At 43.3% G+C, this 18,386-nt stretch overlaps 1 protein-coding gene across 2 annotated transcripts in view; it reads left to right on the forward strand.

The window, feature by feature from the left end:
• atosb (atos homolog b) overlaps positions 1 to 18,386 on the forward strand; it is an 86,542-nt gene that overhangs the window by 10,802 nt on the left and 57,354 nt on the right. The window contains exons 1-2 of one of the 2 annotated variants that reach the window (XM_084457357.1): positions 16,364 to 16,473; positions 16,862 to 17,011. The gene's annotated coding sequence lies outside the window, so the exon portion shown is untranslated. Of the gene's footprint in view, positions 1 to 16,363; positions 16,474 to 16,861; positions 17,012 to 18,386 lie in introns of those variants that run through there. The other variant, XM_084457356.1, reaches the window with a different exon arrangement.

Genomic DNA, 18,386 nt, shown 5'->3' on the forward strand with positions numbered 1-18,386 from the left:
GACATCACATTCACATCTTTTTTGTTTTTTTATTTTTTATTTTTTTTAGCTTTGAACATCGAGGAGGAGAACGTTGGGGAAAACGTTACCCCTGAAGGTAACACGACTCAAGGCGCTATAAGTATGACTCAATACTGACCTATAGATGTGTTCAGGATGCGACCTTCATCAAGCGTGAGCAATTTGGAGTAAATCAGATAATGTATGTAGGAGTTATGAGGACTTCCTGTTTCACCAGTAGGTGGCGCTGTAGGTATGACGCTATACTGACTTACAGATGTGTTCAAGATGTGACCGTCATCAAGCATGAGCAATTTGGAGTAAATCGGATAACGTATGTAGGAGTTATGAGTACTTCCGGTTTCACCAGTAGGTGGCGCTGTAAGTGTGACTCAATACCGACGCATAGATGTGTTCAGAATGCAACCTTCATGAAGTGTGAGAAATATCGGACAAATTGGATAATGTATGGAGGAGTTATGAGGACTTAGTGTTTTATGGCGAAATGTCAAGGGTGTTTGGTGAAAACTCATTTTTTTTATAACTTTTGATCAAAAAGGTCTTAAGATGAAGCTGACCGAATATGAAGTGCGCCGACTTCTTGTTTCAGTGAAAACCAAATCTAAAGTAGGCCTAATGATTTACGTCCTGCAATATATACATCGTTCTATCCAACAATGAATGTTTAATTTGCCAGTGAATGTCTGTTTTGCCAGTGCTCTACTAGAGTATGCACACGTGTGTGTGCGCGTGCGTGTGCGTGCGCGTGCGTGTGTGTGTGTGCGTGCGCGCGTGCCCAGGCCCAGGCCAGTTTACCTACTTGGTTAGCTTACCCTGTGTTGTTGGTCCTGCCTGTTGTTTTGTCTCATTGGTCTTCTCTGTTCTTGTAAAGCGTCCTTGGGTGTATTGAAAGGCGCTTTATAAATCTAATTTATCATTTATGTTGTTTCTCTGTTTTGTATTTTTCAGAAAAGAGAAGCACACACCAGCCACGTTATCCACGCCAGTTTCCATCCTAGTTGGTTCTGCTGAGATGCGTTCAAGACCACTGGCTTTGCTATCAGATATCTTGTTCATAGCTTGATACACTTCATGAGATGGTTTATTTATTGATTTGATTAATTTATGGAGTAACAAGTCCATTGTTTGTTTGTTCATTCCAGTGAAAAATTACAAGTAAATGATACGTTTGGAGAAAGAGAACCTGTTTCCTTGGTCTTTTTATTTCCAGACATTCCATGAAGGTTTATGTGGTGTGTAGTCATTATTCAGTATTATTACATCCCAGTATTACATTTGGGGAAAGTAAAGTGAAAAACAACAATTTACTAAAAAAAATATTTTACATAATTGTATTTTAGGCTTTGATTATAGATGTATTTGGCTATTTTAACTAACTGTTCTATGCTATTTCATTTATATATATATATATATATATATATACACATACATACACGAGGTGCGACCGAAAAGTCCCCGGATTGTGTCAGCCATGCTCATGCCTCTATTTGAATTGAAAAAACAATGATATCCCTGTGTTGCCCTATATCTCACGACTATTCTGGTATAATATTGTCCTGGTAGCGTTTGGAGAGATCACCCCAAATGGCCTGCTTGATGGCGATCACGAAGGCAGAGTCCCCCTGGCGCACAGTGTAATGGGCCTGCAACTTTTGGAGGATTGTAATGATCTGGCCACAGGTTGGGTTTCTTTCACTGGAGACACAGAGTGTGGATGTGTGCAGCACACGCATCAGCTCCACAAACTCCTCTGCCTTCCTGAAGTCCCCTGTGTCCATGCTGTTGACTCTGTCCTTCTCCACCTACTTCCTGAGCTGTGGGTCCATAAGAGCAGCTTGGATGGCAGGGACCTGCTCAAAGAATCTCTCAATCGTGAGAAAGAGAGAATTCCACCTCGTACTGACATCCAAGATGAGCATGTGGATGGGTAGACCTGACAGGAAAACACAAACAAATCACACACAAACAAAATTAGTCACCCAAAATCTATCCATTTACTAGCATACATTTTCATATAGCCTAACTATTTGAGTGAATAACATATTGTATGTTGCTGTTATCTTTAATGACAAAATAATAAAAAGCATGATTCAAAAAACAATATTAAATGACCATTACACTTTAATATCATTAATTTTTCAATCATGTATCTATAATCAAAAGAATGTACTGAGATGTGATCTTACTGAGCAGTTGCTGCTTCTCCTTCAAGACCACTTTGGCCATGTGCGACCTCTTCATCCACACCACTGTGGCACGGACCCTGGCTGCCCAGTTGGACACTTGTAGGATTTTGTAGATCTTCTGAGCTGCCATGTTGAGTGTAAGGGCGAAACACCCAAATTTGACAAGGTGGAGCTTCTTTATAGCAACATCCATGTTGGAGGCATTGTCAACTGTGGCTGCCACAACCTTCTCTTGGATGCTGAAGTCCTCCATGATCTCATCTATCTCCTCAGCCACAGCATGCCCTGTCTGTGCCTCGTACACGGCTCTCGTCTTGAGGACCTTCTCTTTCATCTGACCTTCCCAGACGTAGTGCACAGTTACAGTAAGGTAGTGGTCCTGACTGACGGCTGTCCAGCTACCTTGCTAACCTGCCTTAGCTCAGAGACCAGATTGTCCTTCTCCACCTCATACCATGCTGGGATCAGGCGGTCAGACGGCTTCTCTCTAGAGAAGGGTTTGTAAAGCCGCTAAAGCCTCCATACAGAAAATTGCTGTGAGAATGAAGCAGAACTAGCTTACTATGAGTAACATTTCTTGGTAGGGCTGTAGAGTAACCAAGCCATACCTTGTAGCCCTCCCCAACCCCCACTAGTTTACATTGACATGAAAATAGGCCTAGCTGTCTGTTTGCTGGTAGCGAATGTCAAAGGACAGGGAGCAACCTTTTATTTCAGCCAACTCTCCTAAGTGATGAGATGATGTTTACTTTGTGGCATCTGATGTGGCATTTTATTTGAACATGTATGTTTTTATAGGCCTATCGGCATATCACTTATCACCCAATTGAATTGGTTTCGGTGTAGGTAGGCTACCCTCGTGATCCATGAAGGAACGGTGCGTGAGATTGAGAATAATCTGAAATCACAAAGGGGCTGACTGGCTGTTCAGCCATACATTAGGCTAGGCTAGGCTAAGCCTAAAAAAACAACAACATTGCACTGGAAACTGGCACTGTCTCGTTTTTCCACACACAAAATTACATCGAGAGCAATAGTCATGGGCGGTCGCCACTACTGAGTTAAGACAATACGATTCTGCTAATTTCACATTTGTCAGGCACACTCGTCCACTAACGTTAGTTAGGGCCCGAGCACTGGCGGTGCGAGGCCCTATTGAAACTCGAAGGATTATTATTCTCCTTCTCCTTCTTCTCCTCCTTCTTCTCCCCAAACAAATGCCTTTTTGGCGGCCTAAACATCGATGAAAACGGATGAAACTTTGCAGATACATCAGTCCCGGTGAAAATCGGATATTTCATTGGTGACGGAAATGGGCGTGGCAAAACAGCTCAAGAGCGCCCCCTGGAAAGTTTAAAATGGCGAGCCCCACCTTTCAGTTTGATGTAGGCAAACGAAATTCGGTGGGCATATGTATTTCATCGAGCCACACTAAAATGTCTCTTGGAGCTATACCCAACATGCAACAGGAAGTCCGCCATTTTGCTCTTAATGTGCCATTTTGTCCTTGTTTTGACCATTTCCATGCCTCGTACTTCGACGAACTCCTCCTACAGATTTCATCTGATCAACTTCATATCGGGTCAGCTTCATCTTAAGACCTTTGTGATCAAAAGTTATCAAAGAAATGAGTTTTCACCAAACACCCTTGCCGTGGCGCCCCGCCAAAGTTTGACATTTCGCCATAAAACACAAAGTCCTCATAACTCCTCCATACATTATCTAATTTGTCCGATATATCTCACCCTTCATGACGGTTCTGTCCTGAACACATCTATGTGTCAGTATTGCATCATACTTATAGCGCCACCTATTGGTGAAACAGGAAGTCCCCATAACTCCTACATACATTATCCAATTCGTCCGATATATCTCACGCTTCATGAAGGTTCTGTCCTGAACACATCTGTGTCAGTATTGCATCATACTTATAGCGCCACCTATTGGTGAAACAGGAAATCCTCATAACTCCTCCATACATTATCCAATTTGTCCGATATATCTCACGCTTCATGACGGTTCTGTCCTGAACACATCTTTGTGTCAGTATTGCATCATACTTATTGCGCCACATATTGGTGAAACAGGAAGTCTTCATAACTCCTCCATACATTATCCGATTTGTCCGATATGTCTCACGCTTCATGACAGTTCTGTCCTGAACACATCTATGTGTCAGTATTGCGTCATACTTATAGCGCCACCTATTGGTGAAACAGTACGTCCTCATAACTCCTCCATACATTATCCGATTTGTCCGATATGTCTCACGCTTCATGACAGTTCTGTCCTGAACACATCTATGTGTCAGTATTGCGTCATACTTATAGCGCCACCTATTGGTGAAACAGGAAGTCCTCATAACTCCTACATACATTATCCAATTCGTCCGATATATCTCACGCTTCTGTGACGGTTCTGTCCTGAACACATCTATGTGTCAGTATTGCATCATACTTATAGCGCCACCTATTGGTGAAACAGTACGTCCTCATAACTCCTCCATACATTATCTGATTTGTCCGATATGTCTCACGCTTCATGACAGTTCTGTCCTGAACACATCTATGTGTCAGTATTGCGTCATACTTATAGCGCCACCTATTGGTGAAACAGTACGTCCTCATAACTCCTCCATACATTATCCGATTTGTCCGATATGTCTCACGCTTCTGACAGTTCTGTCCTGAACACATCTATGTGTCAGTATTGCGTCATACTTATAGCGCCACCTATTGGTGAAACAGGAAGTCCTCATAACTCCTCCATACATTATCCGATTTGTCCGATATGTCTCACGCTTCATGACAGTTCTGTCCTGAACACATCTATGTGTCAGTATTGCGTCATACTTATAGCGCCACCTATTGGTGAAACAGGAAGTCCTCATAACTCCTACATACATTATCCAATTCGTCCGATATATCTCACGCTTCTGTGACGGTTCTGTCCTGAACACATCTATGTGTCAGTATTGCATCATACTTATAGCGCCACCTATTGGTGAAACAGGAAGTCCTCATAACTACTACATACATGATCCAATTTGTCTGATATATCTCACGCTTCATGACAGTTCTGTCCTGAACACATCTATGTGTCAGTATTGCATCATACTTATAGCGCCACCTATTGGTGAAACAGGAAGTACCCATAACTCCTCCATACATTATCGGATTTGTCCGATATATCTCTCGCTTCATGACGGTTCTGTCCTGAACACATCTATGTGTCAGTATTGCGTCATACTTATAGCGCCACCTATTGGTGAAATAGGAAGTCCTCATAACTCCTCCATACATTATCCAATTTGTCCGATATATCTCACGCTTCATGACGGTTCGGTCCTGAACAGATCTATGTGTCCGTATTGTGTCATACTTATAGCACCACCTATTGGTGAAACAGGGAGTCCTCATAACTCCTGAATACATCATCCGATTTGCACCAAATTGCTGACGCTTCGTGAAGGTCACCTTCTGAACACATCTCTGCGTCGGTATTGAGTCACACTTACAGCGCCACCTACTGGTGAAACAGGAAGTACTCATAACTCCTACATATGTTATCCGATTTACTCCAAATTGCTCATGCTTGATGAAGGTCGCATCTTGAACACTTCTGTAAGTCAGTATTACGCCATACCTACAGCGCCACCTACTGGTGAAACAGGAAGTCCTCATAACTCCTACATACGTTATCCAATTTACTCAACATTTCTCACGCTTCATCAAGGTACCGTCCTGAACACATCTATGCTTCGGTATTGAGTCACGCTTAGAGCGCCACCTACTGGCGACAAACTTTCTCTCAGTACAGCACACCGAAATAGCACACCCTTTAACGGCGCCACACCCCGACACACATGGGGTGCGAGGGCCCGCTCACTGCTGCTCGCAGCCCTAGTTCATTTTGAAACCCAATGTTTTGCACAGTCAGTGGGCAGGCTCACACTACAACCCCCACCATTCACAGAATTCTCAATGAGCCTACATTGACATGCAAATAGCCTAGGATGGTAGGTGCCACTTTTGCAGCAGTTTTGCAAATAGGCTAGGCTGCTAGCTGCCAGTTTTAGACTGCCAGCTGACAGTTTTAGACTGCTAGCTGACAGTTTTGCAGTGGCTGGGTGCAAGATCGCTCGTCGTCACTGTAAATGAGGGCAACCTTAGTGCCTCTCGAGCATAAATAAAGGTTTGAAAGATCTATAAATCCACAAGCCGGCCAAGTCCAATGCATCTTGATCACAACTTTCACATCTATTCTTGGCTGTGATATTTATTGTACCGAGTAAATGTTTACATTGTATATTGTCTTGACCCATTGAGGAAGCTAAATGTGAATATAGGCTAAGCAATACCTGAATTTTAATGTGCAACATGAACAAACTCTACAGATGTGGGAACATAAGAATGTAACTTGACCCGCGGTATTCTAACAGGCGCTTTACGGCATTCCGCACCACCGCTCGCCTGCCCATAGGGGCGCAGTAATACCACTCATTGACCCATTGCTGTAGCTCATCTCGCACATTAGATGAGCCTACCGTTCTCAAACTCCTTGTTCTCTGTCTGGTTGTAATTTAATTATTACGAACAAAGCCTATCTATTTATAGTTTCTATCTCTGTAAATGTCGCCGGGTCTATATCTGTTAACTGTCGGGACGAGTAGAAGTTTAATACATTAGGCTAACTGAGTGTTCTCATATGGAACATGGCATCAGGACGAGTAAGATGGCTAACGGAGATGACCAGAGATGTGTTTGAAATGGTTCACTCCCTCCCTATTACCATGGATGTATTGAGTGCGACTCACAGTGAACTACATGGGGAATGATTTAACAGTTTTGGGACACTAAAACTTTGCTAAAAAAAGTTTTTTTTCGTTTTTTGTTTTATTTTGTATTACCAAAGTTGAAGTTGTGAAGAACCCACTTACTATAACAGACAACAGTTTTAGGTTCACGAAATACGTTTAATTAGTCTGCAAACTAAGCTCGTTTTTAGCTGATTTCGAGCCGGGCTTGGGGGCGGGCAGATCGATTAGCATGATTTGGTTTCATTGGCTATTGCTTCCGGGTTCTCCGCCCCCCCACGCCGGCTTTGTTTACATTCAGTCCTGCAGGATGCTACAGCTTTTGCTAAAGAGAAGACGGGGATGGCATCCAGGACATGGAAAGAGTTTTAAGAGCAGCTAAAACTCCAGCAGAGCAGGACTCGTTCATACACGGAGTTTATTCTTGATGACCTGTGATACAAAGATGACTGTATCAGCAAAGCATGTTGCTACCAAGCAAACGCGATTGACGTAGCAGATTCACACCACCGCCAAGCATTCTGCTTTGCTTTGGGGTAAGCTGATCTTTATACTATCTGTGCTGTTTACATTACATTAACGTTAGTCGTTTAGCAGTAGCTCCTTTCTAAACAAGTGACTAAGTCTAGCTAGCATAACAAACTAACAAAGGCTAGCTAGCTAACGTTAGCTAACATGCTAGTTAGCTGAGCTAGCCCTTTGTTCCTAAACTAGCCAGCGTGGCAGCTAATATCGAGCTAGGTAGCTATATTATAGAGAGAAACAGAATGAGAGAGCATGAGAGCTATGGTAGTCTGACACCTTTGTTTTTTGTTTTGGTTACAGGATGAGCAAAAAGGTGAGGATTTGCAGCTCTCCCTGGGCCCCTCCATACCAGCCAGCAAGAAGATCACTATGCACTACAGCTTTGATTTTGCACAACAGGTGAGAATACGTTCATCCTATCATGCATTAGCTAGTCTATTTAATCAACACATTCTGGTACTATTTTATCTATATGGAGTGCCAGTACTGTGGGCAATAGTTTATTGTACTTTCTTCCTTCTATTCTATTGCAGTTTTGATACTGAGAGACCTGGCATGGTTGTGGCCAGAGAACACCGTGATGCACCGGCAGTCGAGTTTCAGCTGCTGCGCAAGCCTGATGTCCTGCCCCCCAGAGAAGGTCTTCTTGTGCAAGCCCCACCCGGACTGGACATGGCCAGACAGACGTATCTCTTTGACAAGATCAGAGAGTTCTGTTCTGATGAGGGACGAGACGTCACATGTCCCCCGCCAAACTCCACAGCAGCTCAGAACAAGACTGTCCGCTTGTAGATTCACTGCAGATCATCAGGACGGACAGCACTGCAGGAGAAAGGCCACAGCCTTTCCTGTTTTCCTGTTTGTATACTGAAGCGTTGCTTGTTCTCTTGCACAGACTTGCCCACACTTGCACAGACTGCATTGTTAGAATATTGAATACTGAGCTGAGTACTGTTGTTATTACCTTGAGTATTGAGCTGGGGACTGTTATTACTTTGTTGTACACTTGATCACAATGAACACTATGCACCTTGTCTATAAAACAGACAACTGACTGTACACTTTAACACTTAGACAGTTGCCTTTTTTTGTACACTTAACTACTTATGCTTGTACTTTATATCATGTATGTGACAATAAAGAACGTTAAATTTGAACTTCATCTTATATTGTTCTTAACTGCATTCACAACACAAGATTAATACTGACTCAGAGTGTGGGGTCATCAGTGAGAGAGCACCTCACTTGGCAGCCACTCTCAGTTAATACCCCAAGTTGACAACCACTCTGACAGATAATGACAGATCGTCCAGTGGGGGAGTGGCTGGGGGAGGGGTTACCAGGCCATTGTTCACGCCCATTACCTGGCAGTCAGAGGTGTGAAAATGTTGGAGAACTTTGGAGGGAGATTTCTCAGCTAAGTTGATTTGGCAGTACTAGCATTCAAATAAGCATATCTTCTTCAAATATGTTCAGATTTCAATGTATGAGACCTCATTTGAAAGCTTACAATCTGCACTTTCATAATCTGTAAAAAACTGAAAAATGAAAATGCCTAGTTGAGGACCAAATTACCAGCGGCGGTCACATATATATTCAAGATCATTCAAATAACAAAATATTGTGTATATTGTGCATGTGAACGCACACTGTCAAACCTGCCTCTATCTATGCACAAGATAGTTAATGTCCGGATATGATTGGTAATGAGTGACTTTACTCATGGCGACTATGTCAATTTTGTATGGATCCACAAGTCGATCAAGCTTATTCTTTCTTTGTATCGTGCTGAAGCCATATAGCCTACTGCGCTCAGACTTGGCTACATTATGCCCCGTCTTCAAATTTACTTCCGGGGTTTACGAGTAGCCTACCAGTTGAATGCGTTCCAGAAACAAAACGCAAAACCCCCACGTTCACCATATCTTTACTAACAAATATATTTACAATACTGTTATTTTGCACATTTGACCAAACAGCCACCACGTCTTTACCCGACGTCAGTTACCGAGATAGATAGGCTACTGTAGGCCTAGATATAGGTGTTCGTAATAATTAAATTACATCCAGATGGAGAAAACATGTGTTTGAGAACAAGGTATAGCACCTTTCATACCGATAAATTCAGCTCAAAGTGCTTTACAACAGAGCATTTAAATTAAAGAATGTGAAACTTAATGATGCTTCATTCGTAGACTATAGGAGAAAAACCTATAGCCCAGCCTGCTAAATCTACTCAAAGACGCCACCTGGCGGTGGTGCATCACTAAAACGAAATAACACCCGTCTGAAATCCCACGAGATTTCCAACGGGATTTCCCTGCCAAATACCGCGAGGTGAAATGCTGCAGCATGTGACATTTCTAACTTCCCACATCTGTAGCCTACTAGAAGTCGATATTTTCCCATTGCACTTGCAGACCCTTATTCTAAGCCACAAGAGCCACTTATTCAAAAATAAAGTGTAAACTGAATCAGATAAGTTGGAGTCAATTTATTTTTCAGTAGCCTTTATATTGCATAGAAAACTGTGCTCATGTGTCACGCTGTGTTTGTAGCTCTCTGCAAATACCAACCCCACCCATACAGCAGTAGGCCTACAACTACATAACATTGGTTGGATAGGCTAATAATAGCCTAATAAAAAACTACGTTTGAGCTAGCTAACATTACCTACCATTAGCTCAACCGGGACAGTTGCCAGTTAGCGATGAGAGGCAAAGTCCCAAGCCCAGTTGATAGCCTCCATCGTGGGATGAGGGTGGTGCAATTGGCCACTATCCAGCTACACCCAACAGGCAGTTGCAAAGTCGAACAATACAGGTTGTAAAATTATTTTACATATAAATATATTATTTTAAGAGTTGGCCCCAAAACACAAAAACGTTAATTTGAAGTTAAAAGCTAACAAAAGCTGGGGCAGTCTATAAACTGGTACCGTCTCATTCATGACGGCGACAGGCACTAGCCTGGCAGACTGCATCGAATAGTTATCAAACAAGCTTGGGAACTAACGTTAGCTGGCATAATCCAATAATTCCCCCAAAAGTACCCCTCCACTGCACAAGCTTTTTACCAAACCTAGCTAATAAGCACAAGCTACTGAGTGCAACGTTAGCCCTGCTAACGGAGAGAACGGATTTGGAGGAGATTGTTGCAGCTGGTGCTAAATGAGGCAAAGGAACATGTCAAATAGAATACAACAAACATGCGGAAAATGTATTCAATCACTTCTTCTTACGGCTTTCCAGTAGTGTCGATGCAACTATTACTGCCCACCACAGAATATTGCTACATACTTCACGTCCGGATGTAAACAAGCCGGATTGCCAGATTGGTGCTCCAGCCCCAATGAGTGCTCCAAATCCCCCCAATGCGATAAAAACCCGCCCAAATATTATATATTTATTTAGTATTATATATATCTATATATCATAATACATGTTAAGAAAAATGCCTTTCAGCTCAAATTTCGAAAATAATAACTAATGTGGTAAAACTGCAACACAAGCCTACCCCAGCGGCTTAGCTAAATCCGACCGGGCCTGAGTAAACACAGAATTCATCCATAAATATATCCATAAATTGCTCAATAGGTGAATAGTCCTACATCATACTGCGCCAATGTGTTCTTATTTTTCAAGTGTTATCAGTGATATGCTTTCTATTTGATAATAGGGCTTGGGAAAATGTAGTCCCAGACACGACCATCTTCTTTCTACACAGGTGTATCTATTTGTAGCCCAAGCCGATATAGCCGCATTTGGTGTCACAAATACACACATGAGCGCCATCTAGCGGCCACTGTGTGTCAATAACAGCCTCCCATTCTAAAGACTGCGGGGGCTTTTGACCCACTCCCGGCGAAGCTGGTAAGTTTCAAATGCTTGGCGCTGCTAGTGTTAAACAGGACATACATGGCAAGCATTTTATAGAAGGGTCAGTGACAAATAAGGGTGGGAAAGATGAAAAAAATAAAATTGTGAGAAATACTGTTTTAAAAGCTTGCATCAGGTGTGTTAATATGTGGATTTTGTATTTATGCTGGTTTTATGTCATTTGAAATTACATTTGCACTTTTTTTTCCCAAAAAGTAAGATCAAATGCGCCTGAAAATGGCAAAAGTGGTGTAACCAGAGAAAATTGGTAAATATTCAATATTTTATCAACCAAGAGTGTATGTAGGTGTACTCATAATAATAATCAATTGCAACATGTTTTTTTTTTTTGATTGAAACCTCAAAATGAAACAAGAATTTTGAATCTGGCTTGAACCAGTTTAAAAAATTGATGTCCCGAAATTATGCAAATTAGCGCATATTTAGCGCATATAATGCCTAATTTGCATATTTATCCATAAGATTTCAGAAAACTTGTAATACAAAAAAGATGCTCCTTAATGTACCTAACAAACTGGGGGAGTTTGATGGTGATACCTATTAATGATTTTATTTTTCCTATTCACCTGGGGTGTCTCCCCTTAAATTCCTTTAGGGAAGGAAGAACTTCCAGCTTTAACTTGGACTGAATCTCATTCCAGGACTTTGGGGCTGCATAAGTAAATGCTGTCCTGCCAAGTCCTGTACTAGTCCGTGGAACTTTAAGTGTGATCCAGTCACTAGAACGTGTTAGATGGGCTGGAGCATTCCTGTCCAACAGGGCAGCTATATACAGTGGCTGTTTGCCGGTCAACGCCTTGAAAATGAACAAGAGCAAATGATAGTCTCGCCGAGCTGCCAGGGATGGCCAGCCAACCTTACTGTAAAGGAGACTGGTGTGTATCATACCCATCCCCAGTAATAAATCTAAGTGCAGAGTGGTACACAGAGTCCAATGGTTTCAGGGTGGTAGCTGAAGCGTGACGATAAATGACATCTCCATAATCAAGAACAGATAAAAATATTGACTCAACAACTTTTTTCCGACAGAATCGAGGGAATCTTGAGCGATTTCTGTACAGAAAGCCAACCTTTTGGCTCAGCTTAGAAGCAAGTTTCTCAATATGAGATTTAAAAGTTAACTGTTCATCTATCCACAAACCCAGATTACGTGCGATCACTGGGTGGTCTGGCTAGCACAGCGTAGGTATGTTACCTAAGAATAGATTTTATCAGGGTGATCTCAAATTTTAATATTTCACCAGTTTTGCAACATCGAGCGGGTCATATGGTATGCTGAAAACACCTTGGTTTTTGTTATAATCTATGGAAATGTATGTCAAAATGGCTAAAAACATGTTACACTACAGTAAAATATAACGCTTAGATAGGAATAGGAATATAATTAATATTTCGGTATAATTGCATATTTTCATGAACAAACACTGGTTACACCATTTGACACAACCCAGTGTCAATTGGTGTAACCATCCACATTTACCATATTGTATTAATGATGAAATGGCAGACCAAGTATCTGACTTATTAGGCAGGCCATCTCTGAGTCTCAACACAACATAGCCTACATGTTATTTGGCCAGACATTCTATGATGTAAATGACAATTCCCCTTTTCTCGAAAGAATACTTGGAAAATAAATAAAACTGACTAATAAACTAAACATTTCTTCTTAAGATGGCTAGTTGTCCTTGTGCTGCATCATAAAATATTGGTCCTTGCCTAAAATAGCATCAAACCCGAGCGGGCCATTGAAAAGAGTTATTTACTAGCCCAGAGGTGTTCAAGACAGAACCGGGCCAGCGGGCCAGCGCTTATGTCAAGCCCTGGACTGTACCTACCACACCCATGACAGCTAACCACCAAATTGAAAAATTCACCACCTTGTAAAGCATTTTATGAGCTACATTTGTGTTTAAAGTGTTCTGAGCACTAATTGTAGCTTTATTCAAGTTTAATATGATTTTGCACCAGGCCAGTATGTTCAGGACAAGGCTGTACAGTGTATCTGTCTGTTCTACCTCATTCACTAGCCTGCCCTAAAGACCTGTCATCACCCAGCACCCTCCTATGCTGCGCTTTTCTCACGCACCTGCCATAAAACCTCCACACCTATGCATACACGCGTGCGCACACACACACACACACACACACACACACACACACACACACAACTAGAGGTACCTCCACATCGCTTAGTTAGCCTACACATCTAACCCCCCCCCCTCTCTCTCTCTCCCACCCATCCTCCTTCTCTCCCTCCTCCCCTTTCTCTCTCTTTATTCTCTTCCTTCCTCCCCCTCTTTTCCCCTCCCAGTGTTCTCGGCATCTCAGTATAGTCCAGGCCTTGTTGTTGCTCTGAAACAACATCTGGGCCCGACGACAAAATCGACTCTTGTCCAGTGTTGTTGACGGTAGGACGGGTCCGGCTGAGCGCGGGTGTACGGGTCAGGGGTAGTTTTTAGGTCAGGGTCAGGATTTAGTTTGCGTCCAGTTGAGGATCGAAGAGTTTTTTCGTTAATGAGTATGTCAATTCAGCGGCTCTTACAAAATTAAACACACTGACATGAAGTGCGAGTGTAGTCACTGGTCCTAATGGTTGAATGCTTGTGTTTTTTTGTTATTATTTTGTACAGCCATGCCAGAGATTGAACGTCTTGTTTTTCTGTACCTTGGAAGTGGCACCCGCTGATCCCAAGTCTTGGAGACGTGTGTGTGTGTTGTGTGCATGTGCACGCATGTGTGTGTGTGTGAATATGTTGGTGTGTGTGAACAGAATACTCTTTGCTTCGTTCTTTTCACGACACCCTTGAATAGGAGGGACTTGAGGAAGGAGGGCACACCCCTTTGTCTCCCATATATGGAGGTGAACAAGGATTCTTAAAGGGCCATTGCTGTGTGTGTGTGTGTGTGTGTGTGTGTCAGAGTGTGCGTGTGCATGCATGTGTGTGCGTGCGTGTGTGTGTGTTTGTGTTGGAATGTGAGAGCCTAAATAACAGTCTTGTACTAGTTTGTACTAATTTGCATTCACCCGTGCCCAGTTCTAGAAGCTTTGAGCACGAGAGACTTCAGAGTTTCACAAACATGTTGCTCAGTACAGTAGATGAAGGAAGGAACGGTCTGTCTGTCTTCTGTCGTCTTCTCAGTTCTTTCTCTCTGCACTGTTTGTTCATCTGTTTTGTGCTCTTCCTCTCTCTCCTCCTCTTCCTCCCCCTCCCCGTCTCTATATTTGGATGTGCATAGCTGAGGCTTCTCTTGTTTTTAAACCCCCTCCACACACTTTCTCTCCAACACACACACACACACACACGTATGCACAACATCCTTTCAATCTACACATAAAAGACAATCTACTAGGTTTGTTTACAGACATTTAATTTATTTCTTTATTACTATTACCTTCACTCTTACCCCTCATACCCCTCAAAACAACTACTGCCTACCTATCTCTCCCTCTGTCTTTCTCTCTCTCACACACACACAATGAAATTATTAGCTCAGTTTGTATCTTAGCCCACTGATAAGTTTCAGCATTGAAATATGACTAGAAGGTCATGCAAATGCTGTCCTAGTTGACTGTCATGCGTGGTGAAGAAAGCAGGCCTGATAGTCTCTTTTCCTGCTTACAATACCACAAAATTATAAAGGTCAATACCACAAGTCTCAACCAGTAAGTTGTCAGTTGATATGTCAGTTGAGGTTCACCTTCACACAGGCATGACCCTAAAGTTGTGACTGTTAAATGTGTGTGTGTGAGTACGTACGTGTGGGTGGTTACAGATCATTGCACTGTGTACTCTGTTTTGTGTTGTCACTGTACCTCTGTCTGAAATAGACCTTGTCTAGTGAGCATGCAGTTGCTTATTAGCCCACAGATGGCAAGACACACACACACACACACACACACTCTTAACAGGAAGTGCGGTTGGCTCCCTCAGCTGATAAAGTTCTTGCGTGTGGTGTGTTCTCTGTGCCCCAGCCAAAGATAAGCCCTCTGCTGCAAGAGAAGCCTATGTGTGTGCATTTTGTTTGCGTTTGTGTGTGTGTGTGTGTGTGTGTGTGTGTGTAAGTGTATGTGTGTGTGTGTGTGTGTGTGTTATGCATATGTGGTGCCCTTGTTGTGTGTGTGTGTGTGTGTGTGTGTGTGTGTGTGTGTGTGTGTGTGTGTGTGTGTGTGTGTGTGTGTGTGTGTGTGTGTGTGTGCGCGCGCGCGCGCGCTTCATTGATGCCCGGGGGGAATTGTATTGTTACAGCATCAAAGAGACAACAAAGTAACACAGTCCAGACTATATATAAATTTACAGTAGATATAAAATATGCAGAAACCCTATACAAGAGTGCAAATAAACAAGTGTATAATAGTAGCCAGGTTCCTTAGCATGCCTAGGTTCTGTAAACATGCCTATGGTATGTGTTGGGGGGGGGGGGGGGTGCATTGTGTACGCACAGGGAGGGGGATGGGGATCAGAGCACGTGTTGCATCTTCATTCTCTCAGGCACCAATCTGTTCAGTAACGGTTTGTTGCTGGTGCCTTCCACATTTAACATACACAGACACACCAATGTACATTTGAGGTGAGATAACACAGACAGGTCTGGTATGCAGACTTAATGTGACACGTGTGCACATGGTATGGAGTGCACACTAATCATGTAGGCCACAGGAACACTTGTTGAGAGACACAGAGGCGAGAGGCTGTTTGGGAAGGCTCACTACTGCTGCTGCTGCTGCTGCTGCTCTCCGCTTCAGCCAAACAGACCGAACAGGTGGGCGGGGCTTCAGCTTCCCTCAGCACCCCGCCCCCTGGCCAATCAAGGCCTCAGCCACTACAGCTGACCCCCCTCCCCTGTCCAATCAGCAGCTAGCTCTCCCCTACCCCCCCTCCCTCCCCTGCATGCGTTCACTGCTGACTGGGCAACTGAGCACGCCTGAATCTATCAGCTGAGAGGAAGCGAGCTGAAAAAAAAGAGAGAGAGAAGGGAGAGACAGTGAAGACTGGAGGTGGAAGAGTGCTGGAAGACAGAAAAGGTGACGGGAGGAGGCCTGGGAATAGAAAGACGGACAGAAAGTGGGGAGAGAGAAGACTAAGGGGTTTGAGGGAGGAGAGGGGAAGCCAGTATGAACTGCTTTCATTGTACTCAAGATATATATATTTTTTGTGTGGGGGGGGGCGGAGGCAGAGAGAGAGAGAGGGGCGGGGAAACCTGCAAGCGAGAGAGAGTGAGTTGGGGGTGAGGGGGTTTATGTGTGTGTGTTAAAAAGTGATTGAGGAGGAGGGAGGGAGTGAGAGAGAGAGAGAGAGAGGCATACCAGGACAGGGAGCCGTCCGAGCCACCATACTAGAAACAACCTGACCAGCCCCGGGCCAGTGCGTTCTTCTCACAGAGGACTGTTTCTATCTTCGCACCCTATTCAGGAGAAAGGAAGAGAGAGGCCAGTCTAGCCCATGAGACGCCCAACCTCCCAGCTGAAAGAGAGAGAGAGACTCCTCCGCCTTCTACTCAAAGACAAGAAGAGAAGAGAGGAAGGCAAAGGAAGGGCGAAATAAATAAGTCTTCCTGGGAAGGTGAGTGTCACAAGCTAGTATGCGCCTGGGGATGTTAATGATGCTGTTGTTGTTGTTGCTGCTGCTGTTGTTGTCGCCGCCAGTGTCAGAAGGTTGGGACTCTCCATATGTCCTAAAATGGCCACATGAGAGGGCCTGAGAGAAGGAGATACAGAAAGAGAGAGAGACACAGAGGGAGGGGGAGGGGGGTGTAGAGGGAGTTAGAGATAGAAAGGGACCCCCCTGTCAAACAGCATTTTCAGCACCTATCTTCCTGAGCTGGCTTAGTATAGAATCTCTCTCTCTCTCTCTCTCTCTCTCTCTCTCTCTCTCTCTCTCTCTCTCTCTCTCTCTCTCTCTCTCTCTGTGTTTCTAGTCATTACATCTCTGCTCCTCTGTATGAAGACATCTGGTTCAGCTGATCATTTGTAATTCATTCAACAGCTGATGAACTTTATCAGCTCTGTGTGTGTGTGTGTGCTTTTGTTATCTTGTGTGCCTGTTGTGGGCTAGGAGTAGATTGGGTGTGGTTATGAGGTAATCTGGCTAGTTTAATGTCTGTGTGTGTTTGCATTCCCATGTTGTATCGTTGGCCTATTCTGCTGAACTTGTTCTACCAGACTGTGTGTAAGTTATACGTTTCTATGAGTTTACATGTTTATTTGTGTGGCCAGGAGAGTTAGAGGGTGGGGTCAGAAGATCTAGAGGGTGGGGTTAGCTAGAGGGTGGAGTCAGGACGGCTAAAGGGTGTTGTCAGCTTCAGAGAGGGGTCAGGAGATCTAGAGGGTGGGGGTAGCTAGAGCTAGAGGGAGAGGTCAGGAGTAGGGTTGCTGGTTGGGAAACCGGGATCCCGGGAATCCCGGGAAAGCATCAGTCCCCTGAATCCCGGGAAAGGACATCGGGACCCGTCTTCCTGGCGTTTTCTTGGGCTGGAATTTTAACCATTGTGCATTAGTAGCCTAAAACAATTAATAAACACTCAATATATTGTATGAAATGTATTATTTTCTTCTTAGATAAGTGGACATATGAGCTATGTTTATATAAAAATTGTTTAAAAAGTTATGCGCGCAGATGTGAAGAAAAAGAAGCACCGGTTAGTTTAAGCCCTACTACAGCGGTGGATCATAGGCATTAGCCAACTACAGCGGTGGATCAGAGGCCTACATCGAACAAAAGGCAAACATGCACTGCATAGTGTGCAGTGTCACTGTCTCATATAGGCTAATAATAATAAAAATATTAATAATGTAGGTTAGCCTATTATAATTGCTGTAGCATATTAACCATGATCTAATAATAAAATTACAACAATAATAGCCTACCAATAGCCTGCTTATGAATACAGGCTAATAAATATCATGATAGTGAGTTATATAGCCTATTCTTTATTTGT

Source organism: Borostomias antarcticus, assembly GCF_949987555.1.
Source record: "Borostomias antarcticus genome assembly, chromosome: 23".
In the NCBI taxonomy this organism is placed as follows: domain Eukaryota; kingdom Metazoa; phylum Chordata; class Actinopteri; order Stomiiformes; family Stomiidae; genus Borostomias; species Borostomias antarcticus.